Source organism: Schistocerca americana, chromosome 2 (genome assembly GCF_021461395.2).
Source record: "Schistocerca americana isolate TAMUIC-IGC-003095 chromosome 2, iqSchAmer2.1, whole genome shotgun sequence".
Taxonomy (NCBI): Eukaryota; Metazoa; Arthropoda; class Insecta; order Orthoptera; family Acrididae; genus Schistocerca; species Schistocerca americana.
Genome location: NC_060120.1, coordinates 1,109,242,865 through 1,109,255,224, shown reverse-complemented (window position 1 = coordinate 1,109,255,224; position 12,360 = coordinate 1,109,242,865).

Here is a 12,360-nt window from a genome sequence, read left to right as displayed (position 1 = left end):
CTGTCCCATGGACAAACTTCTATTTACTAACTTATATCCTGAGAAAAGAAAGGTAGTTTTAAGTGTACTGCCATGTGTACGACTAAAAAGTAATGTGATTATTTATGTTAACACTTATGGTGTACATGCATGCATTCTCACAACAAAAATCGTTCGATAAAGTGACTACATACACTATGTGTTCAAAAGTATACGGACACCTGGCTGAAAGTGACATACAAGTTAGTGGCGCCCTCCAACGGTAATGCTGGAATTCAACATGGTGTTGACCCACCTTTAGCCTTGATCACAGCTTCCACTCTTGAAGGCATACGTTCAGTCAAGTGGTGGAAGGTTTCTAGAAGAATGGCGGCCCATTCTTCACGGAGTGCTGCACTGAGGAGAGGTGTTGATGTCGGTCGGTGAGGTCTGGCACGAAGTCGGCGTTCCTAAACATCCCAGAGGTGTTCTATAGGTTTCAGGTCAGGACTCTGTGCAGGCCAGTCCATTACAGGGATGTTACTGTCGTGTAACCACTCCGCCACAGGCGGCGCATAATGAATAGGTGCTCGATCGTGTTGAAAGATGCAGTCGCCATCCCCGGCTAGCTCTTCAACAGTGGGAAGCAAGAAGGTGCTTAAAATATCAATGAAGGACTGTGATGTGTTAGTGCCACGCGAAACAACACGGGGTACAAGCCCCCTCCATGATAAACACGACCACGCCTTAGCACCAATGCCACTGAATTTTACTGTTGACACTGCACTCGCTGGCAGATAATGTTCACAGGGCATTCGCCATAACCACACCCTGTCATCGGATCGACACATTGTGTACCGAGATTCGTTACTCTTGATAACGTTTTTCCACTGTTCAGTCGTCCAATGTTTCACCTTACACCAAGCGAGGCGCCGTTTGCCATTTACCGGCGTGTTGTGTGTCTTATGAGCAGCCGCTCGACCACGAAATCCAAGTTTTCTCACCTCCCACCTAACTGTCGTAGTACTTGTAGTGGATCGTGATGCATTTTGGAATTCCTGTGTTTTGTTCTGAATAGTTCTTTGCCTATTACACATTACGACCCTCTTCAACTGTCGGCGGTCTCTGTCAGTCAACAGAAGAGGTCGGCCTGTACGCTTTTGTGGTATACGTGTCCCTTCACGTTTTCACTTCACTATCACGTCGGAAACAGTGGACGTAGGGATGTTTAGGAGTGTGGAAACCTCGCGTACAGACGTATGGCGCAAGTGGCACTCAATCACCTGACCACGTTCGACGAGTTCCGCGGAGCGCCAAATTCTGTTCTCTCACGATGTCTAATGATTACTTAGGTCTCTGTATTGGAGTACGTGGCAGTAGGTGACAGCAAAATGCACCTAATATGAAAAAAGTACATTGTTAGGGTTGTCCGGATACTTTCGAACACATAGTGTACTTTATAGCTTAAGGAACCACTTGCAGAAAAAAATACACATCACCGTAAGTAGCATACTTTCATAGAAATTTTTGCACTGATGGAAAGAACGCTCTAACTGTATATACAACAGGTGAATATACACTCCTGGAAATGGAAAAAAGAACACATTGACACCGGTGTGTCAGACCCACCATACTTGCTCCGGACACTGCGAGAGGGCTGTACAAGCAATGATCACACGCACGGCACAGCGGACACTCCAGGAACCGCGGTGTTGGCCGTCGAATGGCGCTAGCTGCGCAGCATTTGTGCACCGCCGCCGTCAGTGTCAGCCAGTTTGCCGTGGCATACGGAGCTCCATCGCAGTCTTTAACACTGGTAGCATGCCGCGACAGCGTGGACGTGAACCGTATGTGCAGTTGACGGACTTTGAGCGAGGGCGTATAGTGGGCATGCGGGTGGCCGGCTGGACGTACCGCCGAATTGCTCAACACGTGGGGCGTGAGGTCTCCACAGTACATCGATGTTGTCGCCAGTGGTCGGCGGAAGGTGCACGTGCCCGTCGACCTGGGACCGGACCGCAGCGACGCACGGATGCACGCCAAGACCGTAGGATCCTACGCAGTGCCGTAGGGGACCGCACCGCCACTTCCCAGCAAATTAGGGACACTGTTGCTCCTGGGGTATCGGCGAGGACCATTCGCAACCGTCTCCATGAAGCTGGGCTACGGTCCCGCACACCGTTAGGCCGTCTTCCGCTCACGCCCCAACATCGTGCAGCCCGCCTCCAGTGGTGTCGCGACAGGCGTGAATGGAGGGACGAATGAAGACGTGTCGTCTTCAGCGATGAGAGTCGCTTCTGCCTTGGTGCCAATGATGGTCGTATGCGTGTTTGGCGCCGTGCAGGTGAGCGCCACAATCAGGACTGCATACGACCGAGGCACACAGGGCCAACACCCGGCATCATGGCGTGGGGAGCGGTCTCCTACACTGGCCGTACACCACTGGTGATCGTCGAGGGGACACTGAATAGTGCACGGTACATCCAAATCGTCATCGAACCCATCGTTCTACCATTCCTAGACCGGCAAGGGAACTTGCCGTTCCAACAGGACAATGCACGTCCGCATGTATCCCGTGCCACCCAACGTGCTCTAGAAGGTGTAAGCCAACTACCCTGGCCAGCAAGATCTCCGGATCTGTCCCCATTGAGCATGTTTGGGACTGGATGAAGCTCCGTCCCACGCGGTCTGCACGTCCAGCACGAACGCTGGTCCAACTGAGGCGCCAGGTGGAAATGGCATGGCAAGCCGTTCCACAGGACTACATCCAGCATCTCTACGATCGTCTCCATGGGAGAATAGCAGCCTGCATTGCTGCGAAAGGTGGATATACACTGTACTAGTGCCGACATTGTGCATGCTCTGTTGCCTGTGTCTATGTGCGTGTGGTTCTGTCAGTGTGATCATGTGATGTATCTGACCCCAGGAATGTGTCAATAAAGTTTCCCCTTCCTGGGACAATGAATTCACGGTGTTCTTATTTCAATTTCCAGGAGTGTATATCGATGTGTGGAGACGCTACAGCGATGGACGGCAGCACTGGTGATGGCTCACTTGCGAAGTGCCACGCGTGGTAGGGGAGGTGAGGTTAGGCAGTTGAGTTCTTTGCTCAAAGTATACCTCACATAGGCAGGCCGGGTTGGCCGAGCGGTTCTAGACGCTACAGTCTGGAACCGCGCGACCACTGCGGTCGCAGGTTCGAATCCTGCCTCGGGCATGGATGTGTGTGATGTACTTAGGTTAGTTAGGTTTAAGTAGTTCTAAGTCCCATAGTGCTCAGAGCCATTTGAACCTCACATAACGTGTATGCTACAGCTCGCTAGTGTGCATGCGACTGTTTTAAAAGAAATGTCAGTGCGACGAATAATTCGATAAATTCAAAATTTCTGAACAGTATTATCAACCGCAATAACTGATCTACTGGGAAAACTGGGCATTGACTTCTATTCCAGCTACATGATACAAAACAGAAAATAGAGGTAATTCAGTCGAACAGCAATTCAGCTTCATGCATGAAATTGAAGTGAACAGTAATAGCTCAAATAATTCTAATGAAAAGTTTACAGCATTCATCATGATAATAGGCCGTTTTAGTCCCTGAGTTGTACGTTAAAGCGCATTTGGAACAAAATCAGACTTTCCTCCTGAAGAAGACTCACTTAGTTCTTTCAAGCTATGAACAAACTTTTGTATTCTGCACAACTATACATTTATATGATATATGATTTTTACCTGTGTGTTGTGGCGAGGAGATGTCCTTTTGAAAGTGTCTATTTAATTCCTTTCCTCGATTCATCTGACCTCTCGTTGAGTCTAATGTGAAAAGAACTATTGCGACGAAAAATCGAAACACCAAGAAGAATTTGTGTTAGATAATGGAAAGTTGGTAGGCGTGTTTCTGTGTCTGAAAGATGACCTCTACTCAGATTTCGTGCCAGTTGCATAAGAATGACGCTCGTACCGACTACCTATGCTCTCTGCGCACCAACACGCCAGTGTGCGGTGCTGTTGAGCACATTCGCCCTGGAATCTCAATGAGTGAAGTAGAATTATCTTCAGTGATGACTTCCTCTTGGAACTGAGCCCCAATGACCAGCGAAGACTTGTCTGGGGACGCCTGGGACAGCAGTGGGATACGAACCAGACTACCGCCCGCCATACAGCCAGAGAACCAGGAGTGATGGTTTGGGATGCTGTTTGATACCATCCTTTGGTTGCTATCCGCGACTCCCTTATAGCCCAGCGGTTCGTCGACTATATTCTACGCCCCATTTTGCTGCCCTTCATAGAAAGCTGTCCTGGGATTACATTTCAGCCAGACAATGTTCGCTGTCAAACTACGAGAGTTTCTGCTACTTGTCTTCGCGCTTGCCAAAACTAACCTTGGCCAGCAAGGTCACCGAATCTCCGTAAATGAGAATGGTTGGATCACAATGGGTAGTGCCCTCCAACCAGCTCGGGATTCCGACGATCTGACGGTCGAAATGGATGGAATTTGGCACGATGCCCCTCAGGAGGATATCCAACAGATGTATCAGTTGATGCCAAACTAAATAACTGCTGGTATAAGGGCCATAGGCGCACCAACAAGTTATTGATTTGCTCAACTTGTGGAGATTCTTCTCTTGAATACGGATTGAATTTTTTGGAGAGGCCCGAAGGAGATATCTGCTCTACTTGCTAAAAACATTCAATAGCCAGGATCGCACAAATATTTCTTTTTAAAACAACCGGTTTCGACAGAATTCGCTTTCATCGTCAGGTCTTAAAAAATATGTTAATTTTACGTTGGACCTCACACAAAGTTATCAGAGAGTCTAACGTTTATTCACATGGCAGCCTGCCGTAAGATCCAATGTAAAATGAACACGTTTTACAGCAAAAAGATTTTTTAAGACCTGAAGATGACAGCAAAGTCTGTCGAAATGGTTGTTCTAAATAACGACATGTTTAAGTAATCTTGTCTGTTGAATGTTTTTAGGAATTCTCTTGTATAAATTATTCATTTTTTTAAAAATTTTAATCTTTTGTTTCTCTGTACGTGTGCATCACATCTTCCGATTTTCGTCCCATTCGGTTTCGTGGTGCGTCGCTCTTTCTTTTGTCTTACAGTGTATTTCTGATTTTCTTTGGTTTTGCTGGTTTTGTGGTTTATGTGGACATAACGTACGTCGGACGCTGAGGAATAGATAGATATCAGTGAGCTCAGTAACAATATTATGAATTAAAAGTACCTTGCTTTTCAATCGTTGACCGACAGGCGCCATTATAGAGGTACAGCAGTGAATCCACTAAGGTTGAATGTACTACTGGTAACATAGACCGTCTGCTAGTCTCATGTACACATCGCACAAGCGTAACGTATTCTGAAGTGTCCTGCATTCTTTTCAAACTACTGTCTCGCTGCTGAGCATGTGTTCGGAAGATTAGGTTAATTGTGAAACATCTTAGGATTTCGCCGACTGAACATTCTGTACTTTGAGACTGACAAAGCAGTTAAGTTATGCAAAATAAAGAAAAAATGATACTTTTTAAGATTAACTTTCTTTGTATCTGTAGCCTCAACATTACAAGCATCGTTAACAGTTAAGCTATGTATCAACCATTAGAGTGAAAAAAAATTATTTTATTTTCAAAATTTTTCACTAAATTAACCATTATTACGATACTAAGCAACAAATACCAGAAGAAATCCACAAAAGCAGCCAGTTATTTAGGAGCCACTGGGACATCCAGTATTCAACTATCCATGCTCTCGCGTGATATATTTAAAAGGAATTTCACATTTTTCCTAGAGACGATGCCACATCTCGAAACTTCCATAAACTCATAATGCCTAAAACAAAATGTAGTTGTAAATAAAAAGCATATACAGTGATGGCGGTCTCATCTCCAAACTACTCGCAAAAGCAATAGCACACACTCAAATTTACGTTCCAGAGATTTAGATATACTTTCTTTCAAATTCGTACCGACAACTGCTTTTAAAGCTAGATACAACTGATATATTTCACTATATTGGTAGAAGTACGGAGCCTACCTGAGTGTACCACTAAATGTGTCTGTCTTACAATACCATCCGTGGTTTCATGCGAAAGACACTGCTACTTAAAATAGTCGTTCATGGCAGAAACCACTTATGGTTAAATGGTTAGACTTTAATTAATAGATTTACATTAAAATTTTGCTGTGTCCACCTCCCTTTAACTTGAAATTATTCTGATTTGTGAGTAATACTAATGTCATGTAAACTTGATATCGCCCGTCCGGCTAGCAGCGCAGTCTAACACGCTGCTTCCCGAGCGGGAAGGCGTGCCGCTCCCCTACAGAAATCCGGGGTGCGGTGTGCCGGACAGTCTGTGGATGGTTTTTAAGGCGGTTTTTCATCTAATTCGGCGAATGCGCGCTGGTTCTCCTTATCCCGCCTCAGTTACACTACGTCGGCGATTGCTGCGCAAACACTGGCTCCACATAGGCGTACACCATAATTACTCTACCACGCGAACTTTTGGCGTTACACTCGTCCGGTATGAGACGTTCGCGTGGAGGGCGGGGGGGGGGGGGGGCTAGGAGGGTTCCACTGGGGGGGGGGGGGGGGAGGTTGTGGGTGGCGGTGGGGTGGGTGGACTGCTGTCGCCTGTTATGGGGCTGTGAGTCGCTGAGGTTTACGGCGGGACGAAGCCTCTACTTCGTTTCTAGGTCCACGGTTTAATACACAATACAGAAACTCGACATCAAAATTTTTGTTACTGCATATCGCTTCACAACAATATAGTGAAACCAGATGTTTCAGTGGTCCCACGTACATAAAAGTTATTTTCATGCGTGAATAACAATCCTGAGCGCTGCATTTTCTCCGCAGTTTAAGTTGTGGCCGTCATATAGTATTTAGAAACATTTGTTCTTACCCGCTGAGAAATAATTTGATTCACACTATTTCCTGTTAGCCTACAGTTGATTAAAGTTACTTGATAGTTCAGACTTCAAATGTTGGAGGTGTCTTCCTTCAGTCACAGCGCCCAACGTCACAACTGAACTGTTCGCTGTTGTCAAAGTGCCACAACAGATCAGTTCACATAAAACTTCGTGTCTGGCATTTTTTTTTTTTTTTTTTTGGATCCCTCGTCCTCGCATTTCACCACACATGATAAACACATCCAAAACAACACAGATGCATATATATATATATATATATATATATATATATATATATATATACGAGGGCAGTTCAATAAGTAATGCAACACTTTTTTTTCTGAAACATGGGTTGTTTTATTCAGCATTGAAATACACCAGGCTATTCCCCAATCTTTTAGCTACACAACATGCCTGCACGGTACCATTCCACTGGTCGATGTCGGAGCCAACGTCGTACTGCATCAATAACTTCTTTATGATCCGGTAGTGCCTCCCACGGATGGCGTCCTTCATTGGGCCAAACATATGGAAATCCGACGGTGCGAGATCGGGGCTGTAGGGTGCATGAGGAAGAACAGTCCACTGAAGTTTTGTGAGCTCCTCTCGGGTGCGAAGACTTGTGTGAGGTCTTGCGTTGTCATGAAGAAGGAGAAGTTCGTTCAAATTTTTGTGCCTACGAACACGCTGAAGTCGTTTCTTCAATTTCTGAAGAGTAGCACAATACACTTCAGAGTTGATCGTTTGACCATGGGGAAGGACATCGAACAGAATAACCCCTTCAGTGTCCCAGAAGACTGTAACCATGACTTTACCGGCTGAGGGTATGGCTTTAAACTTTTTCTTGGTAGGGGAGTGGGTGTGGCGCCACTCCATTGATTGCCGTTTTGTTTCAGGTTCGAAGAGATGAACCCATGTTTCATCGCCTGTAACAATCTATGACAAGAAATTGTCACCCTCAGCCACATGACGAGCAAGCAATTCCGCACAGATGGTTCTCCTTTGCTCTTTATGGTGTTCGGTTAGACAACGAGGGACCCAGCGGGAACAAACCTTTGAATATCCCAACTGGTGAACAATTGTGACAGACCTACCAACAGAGACGTCAAGTTGACCACTGAGTTGTTTGATGGTGATCCGTCGATCATCTCGAACGAGTGTGTTCGCACGCTCCGCCATTGCAGGAGTCACAGCTGTGCACGGCCGGCCCGCACGCGGGAGATCAGACAGTCTTGCTTGACCTTGCGGCGATGATGACACACGCTTTGCCCAACGACTCACCGTGCTTTTGTCCACTGCCAGATCACCGTAGACATTCTGCAAGCGCCTATGAATATCTGAGATGCCCTGGTTTTCCGCCAAAAGAAACTCGATCACTGCCCGTTGTTTGCAACGCACATCCGTTACAGACGCCATTTTAACAGCTCCGTACAGCGCTGCCACCTGTCGGAAGTCAATGAAACTATACGAGACGAAGCGGGAATGTTTGAAAATATTCCACAAGAAATTTCCGGTTTTTTCAACCAAAATTGGCCGAGAAAAAAATGTGTTGCATTACTTATTGAACTGCCCTCGTATATATATATAATGATATAACGAAACGCGAATATTTCGTACACACCACTAGCCAAACACTACTGGATTTTTTCATAGAAGAGACGGTTCGACTTCACATATTGAAATATCATCACCGAGATCGCCCTACATTAGGTAAACTTCATACGACCAGACGACATGGAACTTCATACAACATGGTGTAAAACCGAACTTTTTGAAGGCAGAGTTACAGAGGTTTACAGTTCGTAAGATCATTGAGAAAAGTTTTACATCTATATCTACATATATACTCCGCTAGCCACCACGCGGTGTGTGGCGGAGGGCACAGTTCGCGCCCAAGTCATATTTCCCCTTCCCTTTGTTCCACATGCGGATCGCGCGAGGGAAAAACGACTGTCTTAACGCCTCAGTACCAGCTCTTATTTCCCGTATCTTTGAATCGTGATCATTGCTCGATTTGAAAGTTAGTGGTGATAATATATGCTCTACATCCTCGGTAAAGATCAGATTTCGGAATTTAGTGAGCAGCCCCTTCTGTTTAGCGCGCCGTCAATCTGCAAGTGTGTCCCACTTCGAACTTTCTATGAGATTTGTAACGCTCTCGCGATGGCTAAATGTACCAGTCACGAATCTTGCCGCTCTACTTTGGACATTCTCAATCTCTTGAATCAGACCCAACTGGTAAGAGTCCCATACAGACGACTGGACGAACTAACGTATTGTAAGCTATTTCCTTTCTTGAACGCGACTGCTACGGTCGCAGGTTCGTATCCTGCCTCGGGCATGGTTGTGTGTGATGTCCTTAGGTTAGTTAGGTTTAAGTAGTTCTAAGTTCTAGGGGACTGATGACCTCAGATGTTAAGTCCCGTAGTGCTCAGACCGTTGAAACTGGTTCTATAGATAAACATACAATGTGAATGCGTTCCAAAGCCCAGCGGTAACGACACAGTTTGCAGTGCAAATGTATGCGGGCTCGAATATCGCCAGGAGATTGTATACGCCTGTACATTTCTCTTTTAAATCTGTACCAAAATGACTGTTATTATTTTCGATTAATTGCTTTCAATCTTTTTTTTTTAAATGTTAATCTTCTGTTACATGATTTTCATCATCGTGCTGATATTTTTATTTGCTGTTGTTTTTCTTCCTATCATTCTTCTTTCTTTTGGAATCTGCCTGTGTCGCCTATACCTTGCAAATGGGTTCCAAACAGGACTGGTTATATATCGGTACCGCTTCAGCTCGCGTAGCAAAAACGACAAGTAGCAGTTCGCTTTCAGCCCTGAAACTGAATTTCTTTTTCTGTCTTGAGTTGGCCTTTGACGGTCAGCTGTAATCGCCAAGAGCAAAGCGATCGTGATTTTAGTTTTGCTTCAGATTGTTGGCCGCTGTTTCCTAGCCTACATCGCACATCACTATGATGTGGTTAGGTTAGGACACGAATGTAAACTGAGGGCTACAAAACGCATCGTCGGCCGCAGTTCAGTCACTGCTCGCATAAAATCAGCTGTGGCCTTAGGATGTCGCGTTCCCGCCATACCCGATGATAACCTGAACAGCACTCGTTGTGTGACCCAGCGTGTTTGCGTGTTGCCTTTAACCGAGCGATATTTGATATGGCAGCACTGTAGCGTTAAGTCACAGACGTCATCATCTAGCAATTTCAAACGTTCTTCTGCAACGCAGCTAGCTCTTTATTCGCACGAAGTAACGGCCGCTATCGACAGGGGATCTGAGGTTCATTCCGTATTTCTATATTTCCGGAAAGCTTTTGACACCGTTCCTCACAAGCGACTTCTAATCAAGGTGCGGGCCTATGGGGTATCGTCTCAGTTGTGCGACTGGAGTCGTGATTTCCTGTCAGGAAGGTCGCAGTTCGTAGTAATAGACGGCAAATCATCGAGTGAAACTGAAGTGATATCAGGTGTCCCCCAGGGAAGCTTCCTGGGACCTCTGCTGCTCCTGATCTACACTCCTGGAAATTGAAATAAGAACACCGTGAATTCATTGTCCCAGGAAGGGGAAACTTTATTGACACATTCCTGCGGTCAGATACATCACATGATCACACTGACAGAACCACAGGCACAGAGACACAGGCAACAGAGCATGCACAATGTCGGCACTAGTACAGTGTATATCCACCTTTCGCAGCAATGCAGGCTGCTATTCTCCCATGGAGGCGATCGTAGAGATGCTGGATGTAGTCCTGTGGAACGGCTTGCCATGCCATTTCCACCTGACGCCTCAGTTGGACCAGCGTTCGTGCTGGATGTGCAGACCGCGTGAGACGACGCTTCATTCAGTCCCAAACATTCTCAATGGGGGACAGATCCGGAGATCTTGCTGGCCAGGGTAGTTGACTTACACCTTCTAGAGCACGTTGGGTGCCACGGGATACATGCGGACGTGCATTGTCCTGCTGGAACAGCAAGTTCCCTTGCCGGTCTAGGAATGGTAGAACGATGGGTTCGATGACGGTTTGGATGTACCGTGCACTATTCAGTGTCCCCTCGACGATCACCAGTGGTGTACGGCCAGTGTAGGAGATCGCTCCCCACACCATGATGCCGGGTGTTGGCCCTGTGTGCCTCGGTCGTATGCAGTCCTGATTGTGGCGCTCACCTGCACGGCGCCAAACACGCATACGACCATCATTGGCACCAAGGCAGAAGCGACTCTCATCGCTGAAGACGATACGTCTCCATTCGTCCCTCCATTCACGCCTGTCGCGACACCGCTGGTGGCGGGCTGCACGATGTTGGGGCGTGAGCGGAAGACGGCCTAACGGTGTGCGGGACCGTAGCCCAGCTTCATGGAGACGGTTGCGAATGGTCCTCGCCGATACCCCAGGAGCAACAGTGTCCCTAATTTGCTGGGAAGTGGCGGTGTGGTCCCCTACGGCACTGCGTAGGATCCTACGGTCTTGGCGTGCATCCGTGCGTCGCTGCGGTCCGGTCCCAGGTCGACGGGCACGTGCACCTTCCGCCGACCACTGGCGCCAACATCGATGTACTGTGGAGACCTCACGCCCCACGTGTTGAGCAATTCGGCGGTACGTCCACCCGGCCTCCCGCATGCCCACTATACGCTCTCGCTCAAAGTCCGTCAACTGCACATACGGTTCACGACCACGCTGTCGCGGCATGCTACCAGTGTTAAAGACTGCGATGGAGCTCCGTATGCCACGGCAAACTGGCTGACACTGACGGCGGCGGTGCACAAATGCAGCGCAGCTAGCGCCATTCGACGGCCAACACCGCGGTTCCTCGTGTGTCCGCTGTGCCGTGCGTGTGATCATTGCTTGTACAGCCCTCTCGCAGTGTCCGGAGCAAGTATGGTGGGTCTGACACACTGGTGTCAATGTGTTCTTTTTTCCATTTCCAGTAGTGTATATAAATAACCTGGGTGACAATCTGATCAGTTCTCTTAGGCTGTAATTTACCGTCTAGTAAGGTCATCCGAAGACCAGTATCAGTTGCAAAGTGACTTAGAAAAGATTGCTGTATGGTGTGGCAGGCTGCAGTTGACGCTAAATAACGAAAAGTGTGAGGTGATCCACACGAGTTCCAAAAGAAGTCCGTTGGGATTCGATTACTCAATAAATAGTACAATTCTCAAAGCTGTCAATTCAACTAAGTACCTGGGTGTTAAAATTACGAACAACTTCAGTTGGAAAGACCACATAGATAATATTGTGGGGAAGACGAGCCAAAGGTTGCGTTTCATTGGCAGGACACTTAGAATATGCAACAAGACCACTAAAGAGACAGCTTACATTACGCTCGTTCGTCCTCTGTTAGAATATTGCTGGGCGGTGTGGGATCCTTACCAGGTGGGATTGACGGAGGACATCGAAAGGGTGCAAAAAAAGGGCAGCTCGTTTTGTATTGTGACGTAATAGGGGAGAGAGTGTGGCACATATGATAC